Source organism: Canis aureus, chromosome 27 (assembly GCF_053574225.1).
Source record: "Canis aureus isolate CA01 chromosome 27, VMU_Caureus_v.1.0, whole genome shotgun sequence".
Lineage (NCBI taxonomy): Eukaryota > Metazoa > Chordata > Mammalia > Carnivora > Canidae > Canis > Canis aureus.
Window position 1 is genome coordinate 23,497,595 of NC_135637.1, and position 27,815 is coordinate 23,525,409.

Below are 27,815 nucleotides of genomic sequence, written 5' to 3' on the forward strand. Positions count from 1 at the left end.
CACACACGCGCGCGCGTGCGCATGCCTGGCATAGGACCAGGTATCCAGAATGCTTCTTGGTTAGATGCCTGCTTGGACCCCAGTCCAGAGAACCTCCTTTCTAAACCTGTATGTTCGGCAAAATTTTATTTGTTAACAACCTTACCCAGGCCAACTTTTCAGAAATCTGTTTTCAATTTTTAATTTTCTGGGTTCATTGAAGAAACCAGAAAAGGATGAAGTATCCGTGTTGGTGTCTGTTCTCAACAAGCCTGTAGGGCCACTGATCCTCTTGGGTTATCTGTACATGAGGATAGTGCTTCCCAGAGCCTAAGCCCAGGACTCCCTCCATAACCGGTAGGACTCGGTTAAAAATGAATATTCCTAGGATCCAGCTTAGACTTATTAAATCAGAAACTCTTAGGCTTAGGGCCTGGGAGTCTGCATGTTAACCACTTCCTTAGATGATTCTAGTGCACACTTAGGTAACCACTACCATGTGCAGCTTGCCTTGCAACAAACCTACCGTGTAATGCTGGCCAGGTGGGGGGCGGGGGCAGTTTGAGAGCTTCTAACCCAACTTCCTCACTTACTCCTTCCTCTGGAAGGAGTCTTTGCTGGCTCTACAAGGGGAAGAAGGAAACTGGTATTTATAGAGTCCTTGCTGTGTACCAGACACTTGGCATAGGATCAGAGAGGGTAAATGATATATGCAAGGTCACATAGAGGGGCAGTGACAGGCCTGGGACACAAACCAAAGGCTCCAGTCTCATTGCCCTTCTGGCTTTTCTCCATTGTACCATTTGTCTCTTCTGGAAGGAGTCCTTGCTGGCTCTACAAGACAGTTAGCTTTTATGGAGCTCTTACTGTATACCAGGCACTTGACATAGGACCTCTCCCCCCAGCAATTCTAAGGGCTAGGTATCAGCATGCCCATTATTTTAGTGAAATAAGGTGGAATCATATTTGCTGAGAAACAATACCTACTGGTATATAAAACAAATCTTATTATTAGAGGGGGAAATTGGGGGTAACTCTTTCATCATACATGTGATGAAAATAATTTTAAAATGGCTTAATGTGAGAAGTGTATCTTTTTCATTCATGTAAACAATACATTATGTGCTAGAACCCAGCAAGGAACCCTAATAACACTGGCCATGGCACGTTGTTGCTGCTAGATTTTTGTCCATAGCAATGGTTCTCAACGGAGCATGATTCTGTGCTCCCAGGTAACATCTGGCAACATCTAGAGACGTTTTGGGTTGTCACAACTAGAAGCTACCGCTGGCGTCCAGTAGGTAGAGGCCAAGGATGCTGCTAACCATCCCATAATGCACAGGGCATCCTGTCATCCCAAAGAATTGTCTGTCCTAAAATGTCAATAGTGCTGAGATTGAGAAATTTTTGATCTGTGGGAGGCGAAGCACGGACTTTTGTTGGGATGTCATCTGTAGCCATCTCCACCACTAGAAGGCAGCGTAAGTGCTGATTCTGGCAGCTTGCCCCGCCCCACACCCAGCCTTGACAGCCATGTGACTCTTCCTTTGGATGTTCCAACTGCCATCCACAAAACGGGTACATCAGGGTGGTGTGAAATGGGTAAGTAGGGAGAAAGAGAAGAGATTATACCTGAATGATGATGTCTCCTGTCAAGATCAAGCACTGCTAAAATGTGAGATTTCAACTTTAGCTTCCAAAGTTCATGATATTTCCAGTGCTGCATCCAGCCTTAGAAATGAAAGCTCCACGAACCAAGATTTTGCAACATAAGCCATTAACTTCCGTTGGCATCAAACACAATCTGTTTTTAATTATGTTGTAGAGTGAATCGGGTTTCCCAGATTTATTTTTGAGTATAACCCGTGACACAGAGTATCTGTTCCTCTGCCTCCCCTTTAGGTGGGACAAAATATCACTTAGGAATCAAAAATGCTGCTTTTATGGGCAGCCTGAGTTTGAATCTGCCCCTGCTGGTTATTAGCTATGTGACCTTGGGGAAATCCCTTCTTTTCTCGGGGACTCTTATGTGTTCACCTGTAACATGGGAATAATAATAGATCCTACTTGAAAAGATTGAATTTTAACTCAAATAATGCAAGTAAAGTGCTCAGTGTAGTGTCTGGTACGCAGACAATACTCAATACATGTTGACAGTAATAATTATTAATATTGTCATCATTGTCATCATAATTAAGGCCCCAGGATAGGGAGAAAAATGGGAAATTGAGAGTCTGGGGAATATTCAGCATTTATAAAGCAAAGCTGGTACAGTTGGGGTCTGATAATTCATAACTTACTAAATCTGACCTGCCATTTCTGCTTTTAATGAAAATATATTCAGTATTGGAATTAATTACTGTTAAAGTGGACTTCTTATTAAGCGTCGAGGGGTCAATGGCAGACTCAGTGGGCTATCATTGAGTAAAATGTCTCAAGGAAGAAAAAAAAGGATCTGAATTTAATGCATCATCCTGAATCCAACTGGAAAATCCCTAATAACACTGGCTGCCATTGACAATTAATCTAAGGAGGCTGTAAATTGTAAGAAAGCTTTGGAGGCAGAAACTAAGGAGGGAATGGAAATGAGGAAGAATTCAGTTTATCCCAGCTCTATCAGGTGTTTCTAAATCAGCGGTTCTGTAACTAGGGAGGAGTCAAGGAGGTGACCCCCCCAATGCGGGGGGGAAGGTCACTCTATAGAGCAGGAGAATTGGACTTCGAATCAGGATGGCTGGTCCTGGCCCAGCCTCTGTTCTCTGTAACCAGGTGTGGTGGCAGAGAGGGACAAAAATAGGTAAAATCAGAGAGGCAGTTAGAAACAGATCATCTAGTGCCTTTAAAGCCATGACAAAGAGGTTGGGTTACTTCTGAGCAAAATGGGAGGTCTCTGTTGAGTTTAGAGAAGGGAGGGATTTAATATGATGGCCCAACACTCACACTAGAGAACAGACCAAGGCAGTTACTGCAGTCATCTGGATAAAAGTGTATAGAGGGGATCCCTGGGTGGCGCAGTGGTTTGGCGCCTGCCTTTGGCCCAGGGCGTGATCCTGGAGACCCAGGATCGAATCCCACATCGGGCTCCCGGTGCATGGAGCCTGCTTCTCCCTCTGCCTGCTTCTCCCTCTGCCTGTGTCTCTGCCTCTCTCTCTCTCTCTCTATCTGTCATAAATAAATAAAATATTTTTAAAAAGTGTATAGAGGCTTGACGTAGGGTGATGGCAGTGTGATGGGGAGATTGTGTCGATATAAGGTATGTTTAGAAGGTCAAGTTGGCAATATGTGCCTGTGGATTGGATGTGCAGAGTAAGTGCAAATGGAGACACCCAAGGATGTCATCCCCTAGTAGATGGATGTCAATACTTGTATCAGTTAGCTCTTCCCATGATGATAATGCTGCATAACAGATCACTCTCAACCCATGGAATTAGAACCAAGAAGGCATGAGTCTGTAGTCATTTGCAAATCAGCTGGGCTCAAGTGAAGAAATCTGCTTTAGATCTGCCATTAGCTATTATTACAAAAGTTCTACAACAAACAAATTTTACTGTGGAATCTGAAAAAAAATTTAAAAACCCAAATTCCAAAAAATAATTAAGCTACTCTGAGCAAATGGACAAATCAATGGTTTGAAGAATTTGTGGCAGTATGATCCTAAAGCCACTTGAAAAGATTTGTCCCAGTCGTCCCACAACTCAGAGCATTGAGAAAGAGGAGTATGCTCCAATTTATCCCTGGCCCAAGCAATTTCAGTTTTCTGATTAGCTTTGTGCACCTAGCAGGAACTTTGTCAGGCAGATAGCTTGTCATGCCAAACACAGGACAAGCCTGTCACTGGTCAGGAAGCTGACTCAGTCAGAGAGATTGGCTTGCCTCCCCCTAATCGATGCCATCCACATAACACTAAGAATCACAACTGCCGCCAAGCCATGCCTGCTCCTCCATTACTGGTTTTGAGCAGCAGGATCACTCAACATGTCAGAAGCCATTAGACTGTGGGGCTGGCTGATTTTGAGAAGGAGAGTAGGGGGTCTATTCAAGGACAAGATGAGCACATAGGAGGGAAAATAGACAGTGGCCCTGGCCCAGCATCCAGGGCTAAAGAATTAGATGGCTCCATGAACCAACAAGACAATGTTTTGAGCTTTGTGGGGTAATGCATCATGTCTTCTATGGCAAAAGAGGGATTGGGGATATGCTTGAGGTAAATTGTTGCCATCCCAAATAGCCATTTGCCATGTAGACAGGAAATAACTAAATAAGACTCAGGTGGAAACCTTAAGCAGGATGCATTTAGGAGCAAACACAGCCGACTGTAGCTGTCTGGAAGGTGAAGGAAGGACTTTGGAAAGAAAGAATGCCTTCTAATCCACACAGTGGCAAACCCTCACTTGGCTAGCACGCCTCAGCTCCTGACTCCCACCATGCGACAGACCTGGTCCTCTCTCTCCACCGCGTCTGCTGGCTTGGTGAACCATGCCGCCATATGTGTGCTTGAGCAAGACAAACACTTGGAAATCATCCATTCTTCCTTGCTTTCCCTCACTCCCTTTATCCAATTCTCTCCAAGTCGTATTAATTTTGCCTCCTAAATATTTCTCGGAGTAGCTCACTCCTCCCCCATCCCCAGTTCCATCAGCTTAGTCTCAGCCACCATCAGCCTTCACGTGGCCAACTGCAACAGTCCCCTTGCCGGCCCCTTGGCTTCTAGCTCTGCCTCCCTGCAATCATCTTTTCAACACATGGATCTGCCAACGCCACCTCCCTGCTTGAAGACCCTTCTGCTGGCTCCCCATGGATTTCAGAATAAAGACCAAAATTATGAATATGATCCACTGTTCCCAGCATGATTGGGTCCCTGCCCACCTCTCACCACTGCACAAGCTGTTAATCTGCCCAAAAGTTTCTTCCCTGCAACTTCCACCAAAATCACCCATTCTTCCCATCCCAACTCAAGCATCAGCTCTACAAAGCAGCTGTCCTTCGCCCACAGCCTCCAAAGCACCAGAGACCAGAAACCTAAATATACCCAGAGAATCATATCCCTTTCTTTCAGACTCCTTAACCCAGCTAGTAACTGTGCCTAGTAACAGTTACAGCTAGTAACTGTGATGATTCGTTTAAAGCCTGTCTCCCTGGGCTGACCTGCAGGTGAGTTTCTGAACACCCAGCCCACCCCTGTCCTCCCTAGGCTTCCTCTATTGTGGTTGCATTCCTCACCTTCCTTGCAGCTTGGAATGGCCATGTGACACTGTCCGGCCAATAAGATGAAGGCAGAAGGTGCTATGGACACTTTCTGGGAAAGATGGTCAAAAGACGGCAGGGTTGACATGGATGTGCCTCTTCCCTTTGTTCCTCCCTGGAATACCAAGGCATGAAGAATAGTGTGGTAGACCTCTTTCAACCATGAAGAGATAAAATCACGCCACACAGAGATGGCAGAGCAGAAGGAGGAGGAGCTGACACCTTTATCGCCACTGTTGCACGGCCGGGTCATCCCCGGTCCACTTACCACTGACACCTTATGGCCACTGGGTTGGGGTTTCACGTTACTGGCAGCTGCTGAGTTAACTGGTACAATTCTATAGGACTTGTATCTTTTTCCATAAGATTCTCACAAGGCAAGTTTCAGAAGGACATGGACAGTGTCTATTTTTGCTCCACACACATCTTCAGCATGTTGCCTGGCACAGGGTATATGTTCAGTGAACATCCTTTGAATGAGTGGATGGAGAGACCACTGTCTTTAGAGTCCCCAGGCTCTGACTCCTATTCTGTTGATGAGCCCTGAGTGTCCACTTAACCTCTCTGAGCCCCAATTTCCTCAAATGTAAAATCAGGCCAATAACATCAACAGTAGCAGGTTATTCTGAGGGTCTAATGAGGTAAGGTATAGAGAGCGCCAGATCTTGACTGGGAGCTTAGTAAGAGGTAGCTGTTGGCATCATGATTATGAGTGATTGGCTCTGTCGCCTTCAGCTGCCACTCTGAGCGCATGTACTAAGCCCTACAAGAGGCTCTCACGGGTGAAGATCTGCCTCTGCCCTCCAGGATTTAGCAGCTCAGCTGCTGAGAAAAGATTTGCACCAATGCATGGCGAACTTGCAGAGCCTCTCAGCAAAAAATGTGCTCACAGCCACAGGAGGAGCACAGACCCCAGACTTAGCAGCAGTGGCGAACAGGGAAAAAAATCACACGCACTGATGAAGTTGTCCATGGGAACAGTGCAGGGATAGAAAGCCTTGCTTCCTCTCCATTAGCTTAGTTACTGAGCACTTATCCATGCCCCGCCACGGAGCTCAGTGCCAGGCTAAGACAGGAGCCGTCCAACAGAGGTGCCCAAGTGATTACAGGAAGCTTCTTGCCTGCCTGAACAATGGACTAACTGAGCAAATGCATGAACAAATGAACTTCTGAAGAGAAACGAATGAGCTAGAAAATAAATAATGTAGATGTCCCCAAGGAAATAGCAGTGCTTTGAAGAATGAGTCTGGAAAGATGGAGGGCCAGGCTGCAGGCATGTGAACCCAATCAGAGCGGGGGACATGAGGTCGGGAGAGAAGGCGAAGGAAGATGGGAGTGGAGTCCGTGGGGGCACCCAGTGTCCTGTATGTGCTGGCCAGTCCACGGTGTGTCACTCCACTCATTTGTATTGAAAGTCAAGTAGATGCCAGCGTGGTGCTGGGCAGTGGGCACCCAAAGGACAGGAAGACAAGACCCTCCCCCTCCCCAAATTCTCTCCTTCCCAGTCCTGCTGCCTTCCCCAGGCCCACCATGAGGGCAGTGGAGATGATTGTGGATTTGATATTTATGACCACTGCCGCTGGTGGGGGCCCAGCACGGTGCTTTCCAAACTCCTCCTTCGCCACTCAAGAATGCTGTGAGTTTGGGACCATCACAGGGAAGTAAGTGAGGTTCACAGAGGTGAAGCCACAGCCACAGCTGGTGGAAGCACCAGAACGGGGACCTGACTCTGTCTGAAGCCGAAGTCTATCCTCTTCATCACTGTGCTCACCTGCTGAGGCTTTTATTCTAAGTCAGTCCAGTTCAAGTTCAAGTTGCTTATAAGGAAGCCCATGGGGGTGATGGAGAGGTCCACTCGCTTAGCAGCAGTGATGGCTTCATGAGTGTCTGTTTGACGAAACTTACTGAACTGCACCCTAAATATGTGGGTATTGTTTGTCAGTTATACCTCAAGAAAGCTCTTTTTCATAAAGCGATGGAAATAATTAATGTGCATAATAACAATCACCCAGGCTGTTTCTTAGAAGGTGGAGGTTGTTGGACTCCACCCACTGCCCGCAGGGGTTTTGAATTCAGTGGGTCTGTAATTTAACAAACATGCTCCCAGTGATCCTGACTCGGCTGCCCCCTTCACATGACCAGCGTCCTTCACCCCGGCTGCACCTCTGTATCACTCGGGGGAACTTTTAGAAAACACCAAGGCTTGGGTCATCTCACTCTTGATCAGGTGAGACAGGGTCTCTGGGATGGAGAACAGGAAGGCCCACAAGTGATTCCAATGTGAAGCCAGAGCCAAGAACCACTGAGCTAGGAAGCCCTTTTGTGGATGCCAGCCTGGGGGTGTACAAAGCCAGGTGCCAGGTGATGCTAAATGCCAGGAAAGGCAAGTCAGGCCCTGCATATGTTCTGGAAGAAGACAAAAGCCAAAACACTCTTGCTGGATTAAGCCCCATCTCTCTGCCCTGGAATTGTTCTTAATGCGCACAGCATCAGGGAGCGCAGTCCCTGACAAGTCCTGCACAAAGCCTCCGATGGCCGGAAAAACTTGGGTGGTGTTAAGAGCGAGGCTGAGACATGGCCCTGGCATTGGCATCCCCAGAGCAGGAAGTCTCCAGCTCCAGCCAACAGGCTGCAGGGCCACAGATGACTGAGATATAAAGAACCCCACATTTCATAGAATCCACAGTCAGAGCTGGTGGGGCCGTGAGAAGAGTCTCATCAACCCCCTGCTTACAGTGGGGAAAAACACTGAGGGAGGAGGGGCCATTCCTTGATCTTAAAAGTATGAGAATCCGAAAGGGGTTTCTCCTCCATGCAACCTACCCTGATTGTACCAGCTCGCATGTGCCCTGGGACAGGTCGTTCATTCATTCAACAAGTATTTAATGAGCACCGACTCTGCCAGGACAGGGCTGAGTGCTGGGATTGTGTGGTTGAGCAAGAGAGGCAAGATATCTCTGTGTCATACAAGAAACCCCTTATGTTCTAATGGTATAAACCAGAAAATAAACCCGAAACACACAGCTAGGGGGGGACAGAAAATGTGGCTGGAACAAAGTCTTGGAAGAAGGTCCTTCAGGGAAATGCAGTGGAGTCTGACCACCAGTGACCGGTGACCCGAGTAGCCAGATGAGGCTTCAGTAAAGGGAGGGAGGGAGTCTGGCAAGAACTAGAGAGAATGTTCCAAGGGATGGGAGCCAAGAACCCAAAGGTCCTAAGGAGGGGACCAGTTTGAGGTATTCTAGGAAGCAAAAAAAAAAAGGTCAGTGCAGGAAGGGGAAGCAAGCAATGGAGAGCATGGTTGTCGATGAGGCCAGCCAGGGGAAGTAGAGGCCAGTGGCCCACAGGCCAGCCTGGGAGCTATTTTTATCCTCAGCACCCTGGGAGAGCCGGACAGCACTTCTGCCACAAGAGACCCCTCTGTCTGCCCAGCTGGCATTGTCCAGCGGGGGTTGGCATGAGAGGGCATGATTTCCACTCCGCGGGAGAACGGCCCTAGGAGTAAACATGATGCCCCAGTTGATTCTCTTGCCCCCTCAGTGCTGCCTTGGGGCTGATGGCTCAGGGTTGAGGCTCAGGAGCCAGGCTGTCCAACACCCGCCCTGCCTGCATCCCACTCAGCACCTTAGTGGTGACAGGAACCATTCTGTGCCTGTCCCCTGGGCCTACGATGCAGAAGCCCCCACCCAGCCCCCTGGGGCTACGCAAGTGGCCACTGGTCAAAATGCATCTCAACCCAGCGTTGGGCCTTAGCTGTCACTTGAGCAGAGGCTGGGGAGTTGGAAGATGCTGGTGAGCCACTGCGGTGTCCTGTGATATGGGGGCACACACATATGTACAGAGGGGGGCCCTTGAAAAGCACTCCACGAGGCATTGGGACAGACCTGGCTTTGAATTCCAGCTTTGTCACTCTGAGCAGTGACTTAGCCTCTCTGAGCCTCCATTTCCGTAGCTATAAAATGGGCTCACAGTGCCTTTCCCCGCCTCGTGGGGTGGATGAGGAGACAAAAGTGAAGGCGTAGTACAGTGCCTGGCACCGTGTGAGTGCTCATTTGGTCAGAATGCCCGACATCCTCATAAATTCAATTGGGCAAGCCTCCAGGAAAATTCTTCCTCTGTCTGTAAAAGGAAGTGGTCATAGGAGCTGAGTTCTGAGGTCTTCCTTGCCCTAAAAGTCATTAAGTCTCAGACACACACACGTGTGTATGCCAGGAGAGCAGACTCTGGGCACAGGGAAGACATGAATTCAAATCTCAGCCTTACCTGCCTTGGCTGTGGCTCTTGTATGAGCTACTTACTGAGCCTCAGTCTCCTCCTCTGTAAAATGGGGAGGACTGCGTCTGAGAGTGGTCTGGGGCTGGGAGGAACCCTGCGGGTTAGCGCCCCACACGGGGGTTCAGGAAGGCTGTGCCAATGTCCACCGGGAGACCCTCTCCCCTCCTCCCACACGCAGCACCCCTCGTGTGCTCGGCCACACTCTGCCACGGGTTAAACTGAGATGGGAGCAGGAACACAAATTTTCCATTCAAAACCCACAGACCATTTTTGTTCAGTAATAGATTTAAACAAGCTTTTCTCTCACAGCGATCTTCCCTAATCTCCAATTGTTCCCTTTTTAGAGATGCAGTGTCCTTTTGCATCACTTGGAGAATACCAATTAGATATTGTCTGAAACCTCCCCTTGTCTCGTCAGGGGCGCTTTGCTCTTTCTTCAGCAAAGGCCTCTTCTGGGAGCTGCTTCATCCTGTCATGTGTCGGCTCATTTCTCCCCAGCACATCCTTGCCCATGGAAGGTGGATGCCAGGCCTGGTCCCCAAGTCCAGATGGAATCCTTCACATTGGAGGTGGAAAGAGTCATAATAATAATGATGATAATGATAATAATAATAATAAAGAGGACTGTCATGCACTAGTGGCACTCGGTGTGTAGGGCCCCTTGCCTCCCAGCACTACCATGCTCTGCCCATTTTACATATGGGAAATCTGAGGCTCAGAGCAGTGAAGCACTCCGACCAGTGTCACACAGCTTTCCCCCAGCCCCTGATTCTCCAAACACAGGGTGAATGTGCCACATCAGACACCTGTTCCTCATTCCACAGGTATTCACTGAGCATTTAGTAGGGACAAGTCTCTGACCTAAACACGGGGTACGGATGACAAGTAAACCCAGAGCTAAGCAAGGGGATTTCCAATTGTGTCCACTGCTGTACAAGGAGTGTAATTGTGAGTGTCGGGGCCCGGAGGTAAATGTGCTTCTTTACAGAGGTGGCTGGGGACCCCTCTTTGAGGGCAACATTTGAGCTGACATCTGGGCAGGGTGGAGGGATATGAGAGAAGAAGTTTCCAGGAAGGAAGACCAGGCTTGGGAATGCAGACATGCACGCAGGAGGCATAAGGTGGGCAGCTGGGAGGAGCCAGTCCACACCGGGCTCTCAGGCCAGTGTAGAAGTTTGATCACATTCTCCGTGCAATGGGAAGAGGCTGTGAGTCCACCATTTGACACCTTAGGGACCCCACTGACCACTTAGGGAGACCGGAGTGCCAGGACCCAAGGGCAGGAGCAGGGAAGCCCTTCCTGGAGCATCAGGCTGGTTCCCTTCTGCAGCTTGGGAAGAAAGACAGGTTGGCCAGAGTGGGAGTGCTCCCCGGGGAGCGGGGAGGAGGAGATGGGATAGGAGCAGAGGGGCCAAGTCGCCCCCATGAGACATTGGCATTCTCAATGCCACGAGAAACTGGAAGGGGTCCATTTGGACACTGGTCTGTCCAGGCACTGGAGAACAGAGCCCCCCAGGTGCTGGTTCGCCAGAAGTGAGAGAAGCCATGCCGTGGCATAACCTCAAGGAGGAGGGACAGCTGGGGTGGGTGGTGCTCCGCGCAAGGTTGCCTGAGGTCAGGAATAGCTGTGGGGAGACTGGAGAGTCTGTTCTCCTCGGGCCTCCCTCCTCTTCTCTCTCCCCTCCTCTGGCCCCAGCGAGGTTCAAACTCAAGACACGTTACATGGGAAGCAGGACTTACCGGAAGACAGCGCAGCGCTGGGAGCTGAGTGTAGAGCGGCCTAGCAGTGGGGGGTGGGGCTTATCAATCACCCCCTCCTAGGGGCACCTGCTGGCTCAGTCAGTAGAGCGTGTGACCCATGCTCTCAGGGTTGTGAGTTCAAGCCCCATGTTGAGGGTAGAGATTACTTTTCTAAAAAGTCTTTAGAGGATCCCTGGGTGGCTCAGTGGTTGAGCGCCTGCCTTCGGCCCAGAGCATGATCCTGGAGTCCCATCAGGCTCCCTGCATGGGGCCTGCTTCTCTCTCTGCCTGTGTCTCTGCCTCTCTCTTTGTATGTGTCTCTCGTGAATAAATAAATAAAATCTTTTTTAAAAGATCATTAAAAAAATCACCCTCTACTACACTGAGTCCCAGATCCACCACTTATTGGCTGGGTGACCTGTGCAAATGAACTAACCTCTCTGAGCCTCAGTTTACTCTTCTATAAATAGGAGTAAAACACCATTTATCTGTTTTCCCATTAGAGAGTTTTCTTTTTAAAGTTGTATTTATTTATTCATGAGAGACACACAGAGAGGCAGAGACACAGGCAGAGGGAGAAGCAGGCTCCCTGTTGGGAATCCTAATGCAGGACTCGATCCCAGGACCCTGAGATCATGACTGAGCCGAAGTCAGATGCTTAGCCGACTGAGCTGACTGAGCCACCCCGGCGCCCCTGTAGGTTTAGCTTCTGCTTTCCAAAGTGGGACTGCCATTTTACATCCTACCACATGCATCTGAGAGCTCTTGGCTCTCCCCATCCCTGCTGACACTTGCTGCTGCCTGTCATCTTAATTTTAAGAGCCATTCTAATAGGTATGTCATTGTGATTTCAAATTGCGTTTCCCTAATGACTAATGTGGTGAGCATCATGCCCTGGGCTTATTTGCCATTTATATACTTCTCGATGTTGCAATGCCTGTTCAAATATTTTGCTCACTTTGGGGGTTTGCTTATCTTACTACTACTGAGTCTGTGAGGTTTTCTTAAAGATTTATTTATTTTAAAGAATGAGAGAGAGAGAGAGAGCGTGAGGAGTGGGGGAGGGAGAGGGAAAGAACCCTAAGCAGATTCTGTGCTGAGCATGAAACCTGACTCGGGGCTCGATCTCACGACCCTGAACCGAAACCAAGAAATGGACACTTAACCGACTGAGCCACCCAGGCACCCCATGACTATTGAGTTTTGAGAATTATTTCTACGTTCAGGGTACGATTCTTTATCAGATCAGAGATTTGCAAATAGTTTCTCCCCATCTGTGGCTTGTCTTCCTTTTCTTAACACTGTCTCTCAAAGAGCAGACGTTCTTGATTTTAATGAGGTTCAATTTAAGCAAATTTTCCTTTTACGGGTATTTTTGTTCCTCATAGGGTGTTAGGATCATTCAGCGCCTGGTAAGCACTTAATAAATGGCAGATGCTGCTGTTATTACCATGCAGGGAAAATGTAGCAGTGAGTGAGGTCTGGGGGCCCAGTGCCTCAGCACCCCATGCAGCCCAGCTAAGCTGGCTTCCACTCTCTGGGCCTCAGTTTCCTTGTGTGTGGGGTGGGGGGCTTACATGGCTAAGTGATGTTGGGGTGCCCTTTATCCTGGACAGGTCAGAGCTGGGAATGCAGAGGCTCCCTTCCAAGGACCAGAACCCGTGCGTCCCTCTTGAACCAAGCATCCTGCAAGTGGTCTCCAATCCTCCGGAAGGGTGGCAGGGGGGACCCTCTCACCCCAGAGTTCCTAGTTGCTTCCCAGAACTGCTCAGAAGCTGAGATTCTTCAGGTGAAGAAAGCAGGGCTCAGAGAGACGTGGCTGAGAAGTGGCCAAGCCGGAATTTGCACCCAGGTCTGTGTGACCCCAAAGCCCAGGCTCCCTTCGCTCCAATCAGGCGGGACCCTGGACGAGGGGAATAACAGAGCAGGCAGGAGAAGGGAGCTTCGCCAAAGAAATGTTCCATCTGAAAGGCACAGTGCATTCCCTCCCAAGCAGCTGTGAGCAAAAAATAGAGTGGGTTGGAATTAGCAGACCTTTTTTTTCCCCCTTCTCTTTTAATTTATAGCTCGTTAGTTGACATGCTCATTGGGAGAACGTCTTGCTCTCTGGTTTGGCAAAGTCAATGACAAAGTACTGACAGCCCAGAACAACCCTCTTCCTCCGTGTCAGCTCGTGACTGGGGTTGGGAGCTCATCAGTGTCCCTGGGCATCTCAGCAATAGCGGCCCTCATGCAGACGTCCCCCGGGCTCCAGAACGTGGGGAAACCCCACTGTTGGCTTGATGTCTGTGACAGTCCTGTTTCTGCTGTTCATTTCCCCAAACATTTAGTAAACCACTCTCATCCTCCAAGCACTGGAGAAATAACAGCAACTAGAGCCCAGTTCTAGTTGTCCTCGGGCTGGAGAGGCGACAGTCACATACACAAAGAATTCTAGGACAGTGTGATCTCTGCAGCAGCAGAGAGTAGGGGCATTCTGAGTCTGGGTTGGGGCATCAGGGTCGGCTGTGTGGAGAAAGTGATATTTAAACTGGGTTTTAAAGGATAAGTAGGAGATCAACTGGGTAGAGGTACCACCAGTGCCTGATACTTGGGGGTGTTCAATAAATGTCCCCATCCTATTCGATTTCCCAAAGGTTTCTTAGATGTTGCCCTTATGTGCTTTGCCAGATTATAAACTCACTAGGGGCAGGGATCACGTCTTTGCTTTCTCTACTCTTGCCTAAAGCAGCAGATGCAAAACCAGACACACAGAGCAGAATTTCTCAGCCTTGGCAATGTTGGCATTTTGGGTTGGATCATTCTTTGGGGCAAGAGGGTGGGAGTGAGGGCACATCCTGTGTGTTGTAAGATATTTAATAGCATCCTTACCCCTCTACCACTAGGTGCTGAGAGCACTTCTCCTCTTCCTCCCTGCAAGTCATGACAAACAAACAAAAAGTCTCCAGACCTTGCCAAATGTTCCCTGTGATTTTGTGAGGCAAATCACACTTGGTTGAGAACCACCATCATAGACTATCCATATACTCATTCATTTATTCATTACATTTTTCACTCATGCATTCAGCAAGCTTTAAGGAATACTTACCACAGGCAGGGCAATTTGGTAGGCATTAGTAACATAAGGATGTGTGAGACACAGCCATGCCCACTGCCCTCAGAGAGTTGCCAGGCCAGAGAGGAAAAGAGGCAAACCAATGAGCTATGATTGCGGAGTACAGACACTGGGGTAGTGTGGGCGGGGCAAGGGGGTTGCAGCGAACAGGTGTATGGATTCCAGGAAGGCTTCCTGGAAGAGGTAATACCTGTACTGACTATTACAGATAAATAGAAATTAGCCGGGGTAAATGGGAGAAGGCATTCTAAACCAACAAAATGGCTTGGGCAAAGTCCTTGAGGATGAGCAAATCTGGCCCTTTGATGGGAGGACCGCAGCTCTACACAGCTGGAGCACAGATCTCCGGGATGGCCATCGGAGTGGAATAGAAAGCCTTCATCCTTAAAGGCCATGTAGGAGCCATTGGAAGATTTGAAGCAGAGAAAGAAGGGTCATGATCAGAGTAAGCAAGAGGAAAGCTCTCTGGCTGCAAGGTAACAGAGAGGTTCCCGCAAATGGCATGAGTTCTTGGCTTGGGCCATGTTCTCATAACTTCAGAGCTGCCTCCTGGCCCCAATCCCGCCGTGGTCAGTCCTCCACACCCCCTTCCCAGAGGAGACGCTGGATTTCATGCCAGCGCCTGACCACCACCACCCATGGCTTAGTCTCCATCTCATCCTGGCCATCCTCCACAAAGGCCTCCTTCCTGTCCAGTGGATTCTTGGGTTGACAGGTGGGAAAGCATTTGATCTACCTGTCACTGAGCCCCTGATTGGGTCTCATTGAGTTTGAAGATAGATGGGGTGGCAGCTTGGGGTTGGGGGGACAATGTATGGCTCATCTCCTGTGAACTGCCAACCCATTAAGTCTCCAAAGTTGAACGGAGGGACCGACCCTCTAATTGCTTGAGAACTGTGGTGTTATTGAAATTTCCTCTTGCCTGAATGATGTATGATCTCCTGGGTGAGGCTCGGGCATCTCCCACGGCTCTCCAAAACATTTTTTATTTTTTAATACGATTTATTTACATATTTGGTTGATCTGTCTGGGAAGGGAATTTATTAAATATTGGGGACAGGAACAGGGGTGGGAGGTGGTCAAACCTTTGGAGCCCGTGAGCTTGACCAATTCCAGTTGTCGCATTTATGTCAAAAGGTCCCTTGGAAAAGGTGGTTATAAACTAAACTGCCCATTCCCAGTCTGGGGTTCCCAGATCCTAATGGTCCTTGAAAGGAGGTATCAGGGAGGACCTGAGAGATAGGGTAAGGGTTTCAGAAACCTTAATGGGGATTCTATGCTTAACAAAACTGAGGCTGAATCCACTAGCTAATAGATCAGGCTTTTCCCCCTTAATATTCATCAGTACTGCCAGTAGGATGACATTCTAACTTTCACCTCAGGCTCAGCCTGGCATGGCCATTACCGACCTTCCCAGACCTCCCTTCACCACTTCCCTTCCTATTCCTCCTTCGCTCCCCTCTGACCATGCAAAAACCCGTGCACACCAATCCCCCATCACACCTGTCCCCATAGGTGCCAATCCTCCATCATGCCTGTCCCCTTACACACCAGTCCCTCATCATGCCTGTCCCCATACTCATCAATCCCCCATCACATCTATCCCCATACACACCTGTCCCCCATCACACCAGTCCCCCATCACACCAGTCCCATACATGCCAGTGTCCCCCATCACCTTTATTCCCATACAGATCAATCTTTCTCACATCCAGGCCCCAGTGAAGACCCTTCTCTTCCCCTTCTTCTTCTCCCTCACTCAGTTCCCAGCTCACCTTCTCACCCCCCTCCCAGAAGCTGCCATGGATGGCCCAGGTTATCCCTAACCTGTACTCCCAGGGACCCTCTAGGTAGCAGGGTCTTGAGTCACCAGGCCTGGGTTCAAATCTCTGCTCAGCCACTTATGGTATGACTTCCCTTCCCTGAGCCTTAGTCTCCCCATGTGTCAAGCAAGAATAAGGAAGTTCCTACCTCTTAGGATTATTGTGAGGCTACAACACAGCCATCATTGTAAAAGCTCTCAGCATTGGCCCACCTCCGAGATAGTCCAAGTAATGTTAGCCACCACTTCATCATCTCCATATCTGCTTCCCCTGATAGGCCAGGGACCGGGTCTTTTGTCCCTTACTCTCAGACTCTGGTACAATGCGTCACCAGTAGGAGTCTCCTAATAATATTTGCACAGAGTCCAAAAACATCAGAGCAGGAGCCGGAGCCACTGACCAGTTGGGTGAACCCAGGCAGGTCCTTTCGATTCTCTCTGCCTCTGTGTCCTCACTTGTAAAATGGTTATCACGTCGGTACAGTCCTTGTAGGCTAGTTCATAATAGCTGATAATAGTTAACTTGTGTTTGGCACAAAGCAAACACTACTTAAGTGTTACTCTTATTATTTGATTCATAAAACCAGGGAACTGAATGATATATTAATTCTCCACAGCAGTGTGGAAGACAAAACACATTTCAGAGTTCAGTCTCGGGGGAGGGCTATTCATGATGAATCGGCTGTGGCCAGTGAGGTAGTCCCATCTGCCCCCACCCCACCCGCTCCTGGGCCTCTAAGCTGGTGACTGCGGGAAATAACGATTTGGATTTTTTTTTTTTTAATCAGCAGAGTGCGGGCGCAATATTTCACACGCCAGCTGTTTAAGTATACACCTAGTTACAGCTGACTGCCTTGGATGATTGGTTGAGGGGGCTGAGTTCCCGTTTGTCCCCAATCAATCTGGAAACTGAAAAGCAGCCAGAATATTCATTTTCCACCCTCAGGCCTACAGCCTGGGATTATTCTTGATGGAGGAGCTGCCGAGCTCAAGTGAGTGGGAGGAGGCAGGAGAGCTGGGGTCCTTCTGTCATCCTCATGGTGGTGGATGCACAGAGGTGGGGCTTGAACAGATTCTGTCCCCTTTATCAATAGCAGTGGCCAGAGGGCCCCGGTCAGAGAGGCAGGGGGTGGCTCTGGGCCCTATGCTGTGGATGTAGAGGTTGTATCCTTGACACAGTGTAGCCCAAAGTGACCAGTAAGCACTGAGGCTGGTGTATCATAAGTGCCTACCATGAACTCCCACCTGGCAAAGCACTCAAGAGAGGAAACATAGAAGGGACTGTAAATGCTAAAAACACCCATTCCAGGGGCACCTGGGTGGCTCAGGTGGTTAAGTGTCTGCCTTTAGCTCAGGTCATGATCTTAGAGTCCTAGGACTGAGCCCTGCTTGGGGCTCTGTGCTCCATTGGGGATCTGCTTCTCCCTCTCCCTCTGCTCGTTCCTCCTCCTTCCCCCCTTTTCTCTCTCTCTCTCTCTCTCTCTCTCTCTCTCTCTCTCTCACTATGTCTCAAATAAATAAATAAATAATCTCTAAAAAAAAAAGGGAGGGGGATCCCTGGGTGGCTCAGCGGTTTAGCACCTGCCTTTGGCCCAGGGCGCGATCCTGGAGTACCGGGATTGAGTCCCACGTCGGGCTCCCGGCATGGAACCTGCTTCTCCCTCCTCCTGTGTCTCTGCCTCTCTCTCTCTATGTCTATCATAAATAAATAAATAAATCTTAAAAAAAAAAAAAAAACAACAACAGGGGCACCTGGGTGGCTCAGCAGTTGAGCGTCTGCCTTTGGCTCCTGGGATGGAGTCCCACATCGGGCTCCCCGACAGGGAGCCTGCTTCTCCCTCTGCCTATGTCTCTGCCTCTCTCTGTATGTCTCTCATGAATGAATAAATAGAATCTTTTTTTTAAGCTTTTATTTTTATTCATGACAGACAGAGAGAGAGGCAGAAAGAGAGGGAGAGAAGCCGGCTCCATGCAGGGAGCCCGATGTCTCCAGGATCACACCCCAAGCCGAAGGCGGCACCAAACTGCTGGGCCACCGGGGCTGCCTGGATAAATAGAATCTTAAAAAAAAAAATCTTTAAAAAAATGAAACACCAATTCCATCTGGAAGGAGCAAAAAGTTGGAGAACTGTGTTTATAAAGATGACCCCATGACAAGATGGCATTCATTCAATCACCCCTCTATTTACTTCAAACTGTGGATTAGCACCTACACCAAGCCAGGCATGGTCCTGAGAATCCGCAGAGGCCAAAGAAGAATAAAACGCAGGTCTTGCTTCCTGATGCAACAGCATGAGAGGCAAGCTCAAGACAGTGCATAAACAACAAGAATAATAATAATAGCAAATACAGTAATACCGACTGTTTGTTGGGCACTGACATTGAGCCAGGGCTTCTCACATATCATTTCATGTAATTCTCAACAGTAGCTCAGTGAGATAGGTCCTATTTTTGTCCTCGGTTTGCAGATGGCCAGCCTGAAGCTCTGAGAGGGGTTAGTTGCTTGGCTGAAGCCCATGCATTCAGGAAGGAATCAAGAGTCAAACCCAGGCAGGGTTGCTAACCACTAGGAAACCCTGTCTCTCAAAATGACTAGACACTTGCTGGGTGAGAACTACAGAAAGTGCCCCAGGATTTCTCAAGCCAGAGTCCCCAGGGCCCCCATCCCCAGCACACACTTGAGCATCTTGCACACAGTAGGTGGTCCACCGCTGTGCACTGATTGGGTGACCAGCAAGTCCATTCGGAGTCTTTCTGAGCACTGTCAGGCCAGCTTCTGCAGCCTTGTTTCTTGCACCTTGTTCACAAATCATCATTGTATCCATCAAGTCCCTGGAGAGGGACTGCCGTGATCCTCATTTTGTAGGAGGAAACAGGCTCGTGAGCAGAGAGGTTCAGACTTGAACCCAAGCCCCCAGGACTCTGAAGCTTCAGTTCCTTCTTTGGGCCTTAGAGCTGCCCCCCCTCCACCACCAGGGAACTGATTCAACAAGATACCCAGACCCCAAATCCTTTCAGCCCCACAAGCAGCCTCTTCTTCAAATCCAAAGGACAATTTTCCCTCCCCAGTGCCTTACTCACATGGAACCACCAAAATGTTCTGACTCTAAGCCACTGGGTTCCTCAAACCTCTCTTTTCACTTTCTGTGCTCCCTGGAAAAATGCATCCCAAACCCGCTGGTGTGACCTTGGGTTGTTCCATGAAGACCCAAGCAGAAAGCCATTTGTTTCGATGTCAAGGTATTTCTTTTTTTTTTTTTTTCCCCAATCTTTGACAACTCCCCACCTAGTCTCCTGGAGCTCCATCCACTGGGAATGAGAATAGTACCTGCCTTACTTGATTGTTGGGAGAACTGAGATGGTAAAGCATTTAAAGCATCTGGCCCTCCGCTGGAGGACAGACAATGGATACTTTACTCAATGTGAAAACACTTTGCTTGGAGCAAATTAAATGATAATTTATATGCTGCCACTTACTGTGCTGCTACTGTGTCATGGCACTGGGTTAGGTATCCCATATGCATCATTCATTCGACATTCATTGAGCACTTACTATGTTCCAGGCACTGCCCTAGACACTAGACACTTGAAATTCACCCGTGAATGAAAATTCCAGACCACAAATTCTTGCCTTCATGGAAATTGGAGGTGGTCAGGGAAGGTCCCATGGAGCTGGTGATGTTTGATGCCCTTGTCACCAATTCCCTGGCATAAATGACTTTGCTAGATTCAGAGAGGGGAAAGAGATCTGGGGCAGGTGGTCACATGCCCCTGTAAGGGAGCCAGTCGTGTAGACACTTTATTTCTTTTTAAAGATCTTATGTATTTACTTGAGGGGGGGTGCAGAGAGAGAGGGAGAGAATCTCAGGCAGACTCCGCACTCAGTGGGAAGCCTAATGCAGGACTAGATCTCAGGACCCCAAGATCATGATTTGAGGCAAAAATCAATAGTTGGACACTTAACCGACTGAGCCTCCCAGACACCCCTCATGTGGACACTTTAGAGGAAAGCATCCAGGCCTGTTCGTTCATTCATTTTATCCCCCACAGGATATGTGGGTATTATCTGCATTTGAGAGATGTTGAGGCTGACCTTCAGAGAGGCTGAGGTCACATGTGAGGATCACAGAGCCAGCGGGGAATATCCCTGGCTCATTGAACGTCCAGGCAAAATATAAGACCTTGTTATGGTCCAAAGGTTGGTGCCTCATACGATAAAGAGAAGGGGACTCTTCACCCTCCCGTTGCCACCCCAGCCTGTTTCCAGCCTCCCTCCCCCATCAGCTCTGCCTCCAGGAACCTAGCACAGACGATGTCACGGGCACCTGGCTCTGCCTTTGCCCTCCAAGGGGCCCTGCACTGGCTGGAGGAGAGGAAAAGGAAAGCATCACCTTCTTGTTCTGGGCTCGACTCCTGTGTCTTGGAAAGCGCGTCTCAGAACATCTGCTCAACTGAGCCCTGGCATATTAAACAGCCGCTGAAAATGCATTGTTGCCTCCTTCAATACATAGCAATTACATGGCGTGTTTTGCTCATTAGCAAGAAATTGACACAGAGGCAATCCTGCTTTTTAAATTACCACTAATCTCACTGCACCTGTTTGGAAAGACGGCAGGAGGAGAAAAAAAAAAAGGTTAGTAATAACCATTTCATGATATTTTAAAAACAAACACTTCTAGAACTCCCTTAAAATAGCTTTTTGGGCTTTCGGGCTCCCATCTTATTTGAGGAGGAACCCCTCTGCCTCCTGCCACAGACTGGCATTACTCTCTGTCGACGTCACAGGCTCGAATGCTATGTGTCTTGACACGGGAGGCACGGAGGCTGAGCCTGGCATCCCTGAGGTTATTAAAAGCGAGATGCTGTGATTAATCGTGTGTTAAGGGATTCGGTGCACACTGATGACAACCATCATACATACCTAAGAGGCTCACGGAAAACTGACTTCTTTGTGGGGGTTGGGGGGAAATGAGGGCTGCAGATGCCTTCATAGATGTCACCAGGGCTCAGAGAGGGGGAGTCACTTGCCCCAATCAGCCAGATAGGGTATCCTGTCCTTTTAGGGGATGAGAAGAGGGATGAGAAGAAGCCACTTGGAAGGTTTTGCACAAAGGCTTGACCCTGTCATGGTGGTGGTTTAGGTTTTATAAGGCTCCCTGGCTGGTGCATGGAGAACAGATTATATGGAAACAGAGCAACTGCAAGAAGAGGGGAGGCCCCTGAAGTTCATCAAAGGACTTGGTCCGATCAACCCATCAAGCCCTGCAGAGAGGAAAAATCATCGGAATGGCCCATTACAAGTGCATGTGTGTTGAAGCTCTGAGCCTTGCCTTGTGAAGAGCCCTGATGAGGAATCATGGTGACCTTCGATGCAGATGAACTTGACTTCTGAGCACTTTGTTGGTGTTAAGTTCTGGCCACAGGGGGCTGAGGGATGGAGAAAGCCAGGTCCCAAAATTCAAGGCACTTGCAGAGGAGAGGAAAACTTGCTCTAGGCATAGGCAGATTGCCAAGTGAGCTCTAGAATACACTCTAAAGGGGACATCTGGGAAATACTGGAGGAGGTGGTGGCTGAGCTGAGCCTTCCAAGGATGGGTGGGATTTTGGCAGAACAAGTTGCACTGTGGACCTGCCAGGTCTTGGAGGAGGAATCTTGAGGAAGGAGGTTGAACTTCAATTTGCCTCTTCAGTAGCTGGAGCAGAGGGTACACTGATTGTAGAAGTTGGCACTTTCGATTCTTCCCTCTTTTGTTGGTTTTTCTTCCTGAGTGTGCCTAATGTGAGCCAGGAGCTGTGCCAGGCACCAGGAAAGCAATGATGAACAAGACAGCCCTGGCCCCTCTTGGAGCCCACGGATTGGTGGGATTCTAGTGCTCTAGAGCTCGGGTGCAGCTCTGTTATGGAGAAGAGAAAAAACTTAAATACCACCACGGTGGGGGCCTGCTCCTTCCAGCCCTGGGGAGCCATGGCCAGTCTCCAGCAATGAAATAACAGGTTGAACCAGAGGAGAGATGATCCTTTGGGCAGCATGATTGGAATGAATTTGAAGAGGCGGCTTTGCATCCCAAAGGAGACATGCAGGTTGCACCCCGACTGGTCAGCCCTGCCCCAGTGTGGCGGTGGATGGAGGATGGAGCGTCAGGGGAGGGAGAACAGGCTGCAGGTCTGGGAAGGGATGAAGGGTTTCCATGGCAACCTTTGCTAGCCCGCAGACAAGGTAGCTCTGCAAATTCCCCAGGCACCATTCCCACAGACCTTGAAGCCTAACGTTAGAAAGGCTGAGATGCTATAGGATCGGAAGAGGGGGAGTAAGAGGCTAGCTAGAGGCAAAGCTGTGTTGCTGGAACCAGGGTGCGGGTTCCCAGGCAGCCCTTGAAATACCCCGTCCTGGCTTCCTGCAGGATCCTCCTGCCTCCTCCAAGCAGGGATGCTCCCAAGGCCATCCTTCCCCTCTGGGTGGCATCCTACACCTGGATGGGGGCTCAGGTTGACTGAGGAATGGGCTGCTGGTACCTCCTTTCAGGGTCCTCCCCATGACTGGCAATACTGTTGGCTGAGCTCCCTACACAAGGCCAGGCCCCGGGGAGGCAGGTGAATGCCAGCGGTTGCTATTTTCCATTGACATTATTAAAGAATGCTGGCCTGGTTGCCAGGACACCAGGTCCTCCTTCCAGACCAGCCACTGGCTGGCATGTGACCTTGGGAGAGTCACTTCCCTTCTTTATGGGCCACATGGGGACATGGCTCCTTTCCCACGCGCTGCTAATTCTTTACTCTGATTATTGTTATTTTGTTACTGCTAGCATTATTATTCCCATTATTGTTGTTATTAGTATTCTTATTATAACCCCAATACCATTGATCCCTGCTCCAAAGGGCAAAGATAATGAGTACTACAAATATTCCATTTAGTCGAGGACATGAAATACTTTTACCAAAGCTGACGATGAGCTACCCTTTTACCTTCCCTGCTCAAGACGTAGTTAGATGAAAATTATTCATGGAAATTACATACTGTATTACACATACATCAAGACAGGATTGCTCGAGGGTGTCGAGACTTCTTAGGGCACAGTCATCCCTTAAGTGTTCATTTCCCTAAGTCTTAATAATTTTTTTTACTGGAGTTAAATTTGCCAACATATAGCATAACACCCAGTGCTCATCCCACCAAGTGCCCCCCTCAGTGCCCATCATCCAGTCACCCCAACCCCCCGCCCACTTCTCCCTCCACTACCCCTCGTTCATTCCCCAGAGTTAGGTGTCTCTCATGTTTTGTCACCCTCACTGATCTTTTCACTCATTTTCTCTCCTTTCCCTTTATTCCCTTTCACTAATTTTTATATTCCCCAAATGAATGAGACCGTATAATGTTTGTCCTTTTCCGGTTAAGTCTTAATAATTGACCAAAGAATCTCCTATCTCGGTTGCCATACCAGGTCTGTGTTCTGCACCTGTTTCTGCCCAAAGGACCCAAAAATTCTCTTGCAAATCAGATCCTTCTAATCCAGGTGTCCTCCTCCTGTAGAAAAGCACACATGCTCACTGGAGCCAGGTTTAGCTCCCTGCTGTAACCCTAAACCTAACCCAACAACCCAACTGGGGTGTTTGGCACACAGCAAACACTCCCATTTGCAGGAAGGAAGAAAGAGGGAGGGGTGAGGGTCACGTTGCCTTCCGGACCCAGCACCTACCTGCCAGTCATTAATCTGGACAAGTTTCAGGTAGAAGCAGAACCTTTTACATCTCTCTTGCAGAAAGACCAGTTCCCCCCACCTCACTCTGGCTCCAGTCTTTCCCTTCCCTTTTACTCACCAAAGGGAGACAAAAATATTCCAGAACGTGAGAGCATCCAACAAAGTTTCAAATCTGGTAATGCTCTCCCTCACAACAGAGCCAATTAATCCCACAACGTTTCTCCCGGGGTTGTTGCCGTTAATTGAATTAAATGAGATAATATTTGTTGAGTACTTAGCACCGTGCCTGGAAATGTTGATTGCACGGAATTGAATCTGTAATGGGTAGTGACTGTTAGCATTATTGTTGCTGCTCTTAATTAGGATTATTAATAACCGGGATCCCTGGGTGGCACAGCAGTTTGGCGCCTGCCTTTGGCCCAGGGCGCGATCCTGGAAACCCGGGATCGAATCCCACGTCGGGCTCCCGGTGCATGGAGCCTGCTTCTCCCTCTGCCTATGTCTCTGCCTCTCTCTGTGTGTGTGTGTGTGTGTGTGACTATCATAAAAAATAAAAAAAAATAAAATTCAGGTTATTTTTTTTAAAAGGATTATTAATAACCCCCTCCATTAGCACAGCACTTTGGAACTTCCAACCCATTTTCCCATGCGTTTCTTCATGACACCATCTGGGTCTCAATTTTTCCGTCAGACAAATGGGGGTGGTAATGGGCACCACCTGTAATTGTTACAAGGCCATTCGCACAGCACCATGTGCCGTGGTGCTTCCCAGACTCCGGAGGGCTTTGTGAACATCAACAGTGTGCTGGGTTATGTGGTTAGAGTGGAAAGGCGAGGATCTCTCTGTCATATCTGCAGGAAGGGCCCAGAGGCTCATGCCACACTGTAAAATGACTTCCTGGCTGTATGCTTTTCACATAGACCCGGCGTGCACGAGACACATGTGTATGAGGGGCATTTGTGGACAAGTGCAGAATGGCCCCCACCATGTTATTAGTGGACTAGCAAAGAGCACAGAATCTGTGTTCAAGTCTGAGCTCTGCAACTTCCTCAAACAAACCACCACTTCCCTCTCCTGGGTCAATGCAATAATCTGCCTGCTTTACAAATTCATGTGTACCTGGAACCTCAGATTGTGACTTCTTCTGGAAATAGGGACTTTGGAGAGGTGATTGGTTAAGATGAGGTCATAGTGGATGAGGGTGGGCCCTAAAGACGAGTCCCCATAGGAAGGATGGGAAGATCCAGAAGACACACCCAAGGAGGAACATCCTGTGGCAACGGAGCAGAGACCAAAGCCTCACAGCTGCAAGCCAAGGAATGCCAAGGTTTGCCAGGCACTATCAGAAGCCTCAGAGGCAAGGGAGGATCTCCCCTGGAGTCTATGCTTCAGAAGGAGCATAACCCTGCTGGTGCCTTGATTTTGGATTTCTGGCCTCCAGAACTGCAGGAGAATAAATTTCTTATTCTAAACCACTCAGTGCATGGTAATCTGTTACAGCAGCCACAGGAAACCACCCTGTCTAGGCTTTGGTCCCCGTAAAATGGGGACAATATAGTACAGATCTCACCGATGATTAGGAGGGCTCAGTGGGATGATTCACACAGAGCTCCCAGAACAGGGCCAGGCACACATATGGCCTCCGGAGCAGCATGCCTAGGTGTGTGACTTTGATCAAGAGGACCAGAGCTCTGTCTGCACTTCCGTCCCAGAACACCAGCCTGGACAGAGGGTTCCCTACGCATTCATAGGATTGCAGTAAACAAACAAAGCCAAGCTACAATAGCTGTACGGAGGCTCTGGTGATATCAGGTGATGTCACTATGCTACGTCCCTAAGCCACCATGTCGTCCTCTGTAAAATGGGGTTGGTGACATTCCCACCTCCTAGAATCAAGCTGAGGATTAGCTGAGGAAGCACAATGGCTTGTATCCACATATTTAATAAATGAGAATGACACTTAGTATTTAGGTCGCTGTCATTTTCTCTTTTTCACAGTTGAGAAAGTAAAGCACAGAGAGGTAAAACAACTCACCCAATATTACACAGCCACCAGGCACCTGATCAGGGACCTCAATGTGGGACAGGTCTGACTCTGGCTCATGCATCTCAGGTCTCTTCTAGAGAAGCAACTTGCCTCCTGATTCTACCAAGGAGGTGGGATAGTGGGAGCCAGGGTTGGGATTTTCAGAGTTGAAAACCAAAGGCTCAGCTCATGTTGCAGGAAATGACAACCCCGTTTTACTCCGTTGATGAGCACATGCAGAAGAATCTGGTTTTGAGGTGGAGTGTGCTGCATGTTTGCAAAGAGCCCGGAGGCAGAAACTGGCTGTGCAGAGCTGCCCCCGCCAGGTAGCCTGCAAGCCCCCATCAGTGCCTTACCCTTCTTCCTTAGCTCTGTGTCCCCAGAGGCTATCCCAGGGCTGGGGAAGATCTTCTGGGTGGGCAGGTAGTTGTTGGCAGTCAGGACCAGTCACTGGGAGTCAGGCATCACTGATTTGTAAGTTTGGGGTGGGGGCGGGGGTGGGGAGAGGCTTGGAGTCAGTTCTGTAATCAAATCCCATCTCTGCCTCTTTTACCTGTTAGACCTTGAGCCCACACCCGTCGTCTTCCCGAGACTCCGTTTCCCCCACTGTGAAGTGAGGCTATGACAACTGCTGATTTATCTCAGGGCTCCTGGGTAGATCCTTGCTAAGGCAGCAAAGTGCCTGCAGGAAGTCGGTGCCTCCTGAAGAGGGGCTGTCATTACAGGCACTGCTCAGTGGTGGTGGTGGCATGGAAAGCCTCAACCCAGGGCCAGGGAGACGTGTAGCTCACAGCAATCATGGGCATCTGTCTCCAAATGCACATTCAGACCATGCCCTGTTCTTGCAGCCGCTTGTGCCCATGGTGGCAATTGGGGATGTGCTGTCCATCTCCCTGTTTCTCTCCCTGGATGCCTTTAGTGTCCTGACATCACCCATCAAAGCCCACTGGAGCAGATCACTCTGGGGATGGTCTGCAGACCAGCGACAGCAACAGCCCTTGGGAACTAGTTAGAAATGCAGGATCTTGGACCCCATCCCAGACCTACTGAATCAGAATCAGCATTTTAGCAAAATCCCCGGATGACTCATGGACACACTGGAGTTTAAGAAGCACTGGGTGGAGAATAAAAATGAGAAAAGGACCCTGGAAAGGGCTTAACTAGTATTTTAGTGAGGTATGCACCAATTTTTGGTTTTGCATCTGAAGCTTGTGCTCTTCCTTAAATGCTTGAAAAATCTTGTGGCAGAGCCATTCTACACCCCAGATATCTGATGGCCTATAGACAACGTTCTCATAATTCACAGAGTGATATCAATAATAGCAGCAAATGGTCTTGGAACCCGAACTCTATGCCCCAGCACTGTACTGAGAGGATAGGGAGGATTTAATCCTCACACCTGTGCAGAGGGGTGGTTCTTTTCATCTGCCCCCATTCCCCAGATTTGGAATCCAAGCTCACATGGCTGGCCTGGATCACATGGCTGGCTGTAATTTACAGCAAGTAAATTATAAGCCAGGGTTTGAAGCAGGTCCTCCTACACCGCAGCCTCTCTTTGACCACCAAGGGGCCCAGCCTTCTCTACCAGGGGGGACATCTCCAGGGTCACACATGGTTCAGTATCTAGTCCCCGGCAAAACACATTTGCTCACAGACCTCTCATCTATCTTGCTGTTGTGACCAATGCAATTGGTGTTATCTGTTTCCAGTTTTTGTTTGTTTGTTTTTACTGTCCCCAGATCTTTCTAGGCTGTCCCTCCCACCTTCCCCTTGCAATGCCCTCTCTCAACCAACCAACCTCTTCATGGATTTGCATAAAAATGACGCCTGAGTGGCGTGCTCGGTCAAGTATCCAACTCATGACTCTTGATTTCAGCTCAGGTCATGATATCAGGATCATGAGATCGAGCCCCATG

The 27,815-nt window shown here is 49.1% G+C and overlaps 1 protein-coding gene and 1 long non-coding RNA gene across 9 annotated transcripts in view; one reads left to right on the forward strand and one right to left on the reverse strand.

The window, feature by feature from the left end:
• SEZ6L (seizure related 6 homolog like) overlaps positions 1-27,815 on the forward strand; it is a 188,992-nt gene that overhangs the window by 50,476 nt on the left and 110,701 nt on the right. The window lies entirely within an intron of this gene.
• On the reverse strand, positions 9,772-16,747 carry LOC144299516 (uncharacterized). The gene is made up of 3 exons (XR_013366222.1): positions 16,325-16,747; positions 12,816-13,234; positions 9,772-10,054 (listed from the first exon to the last, which is right to left on the reverse strand). It is a non-coding gene; the product is annotated as an uncharacterized LOC144299516 (long non-coding RNA).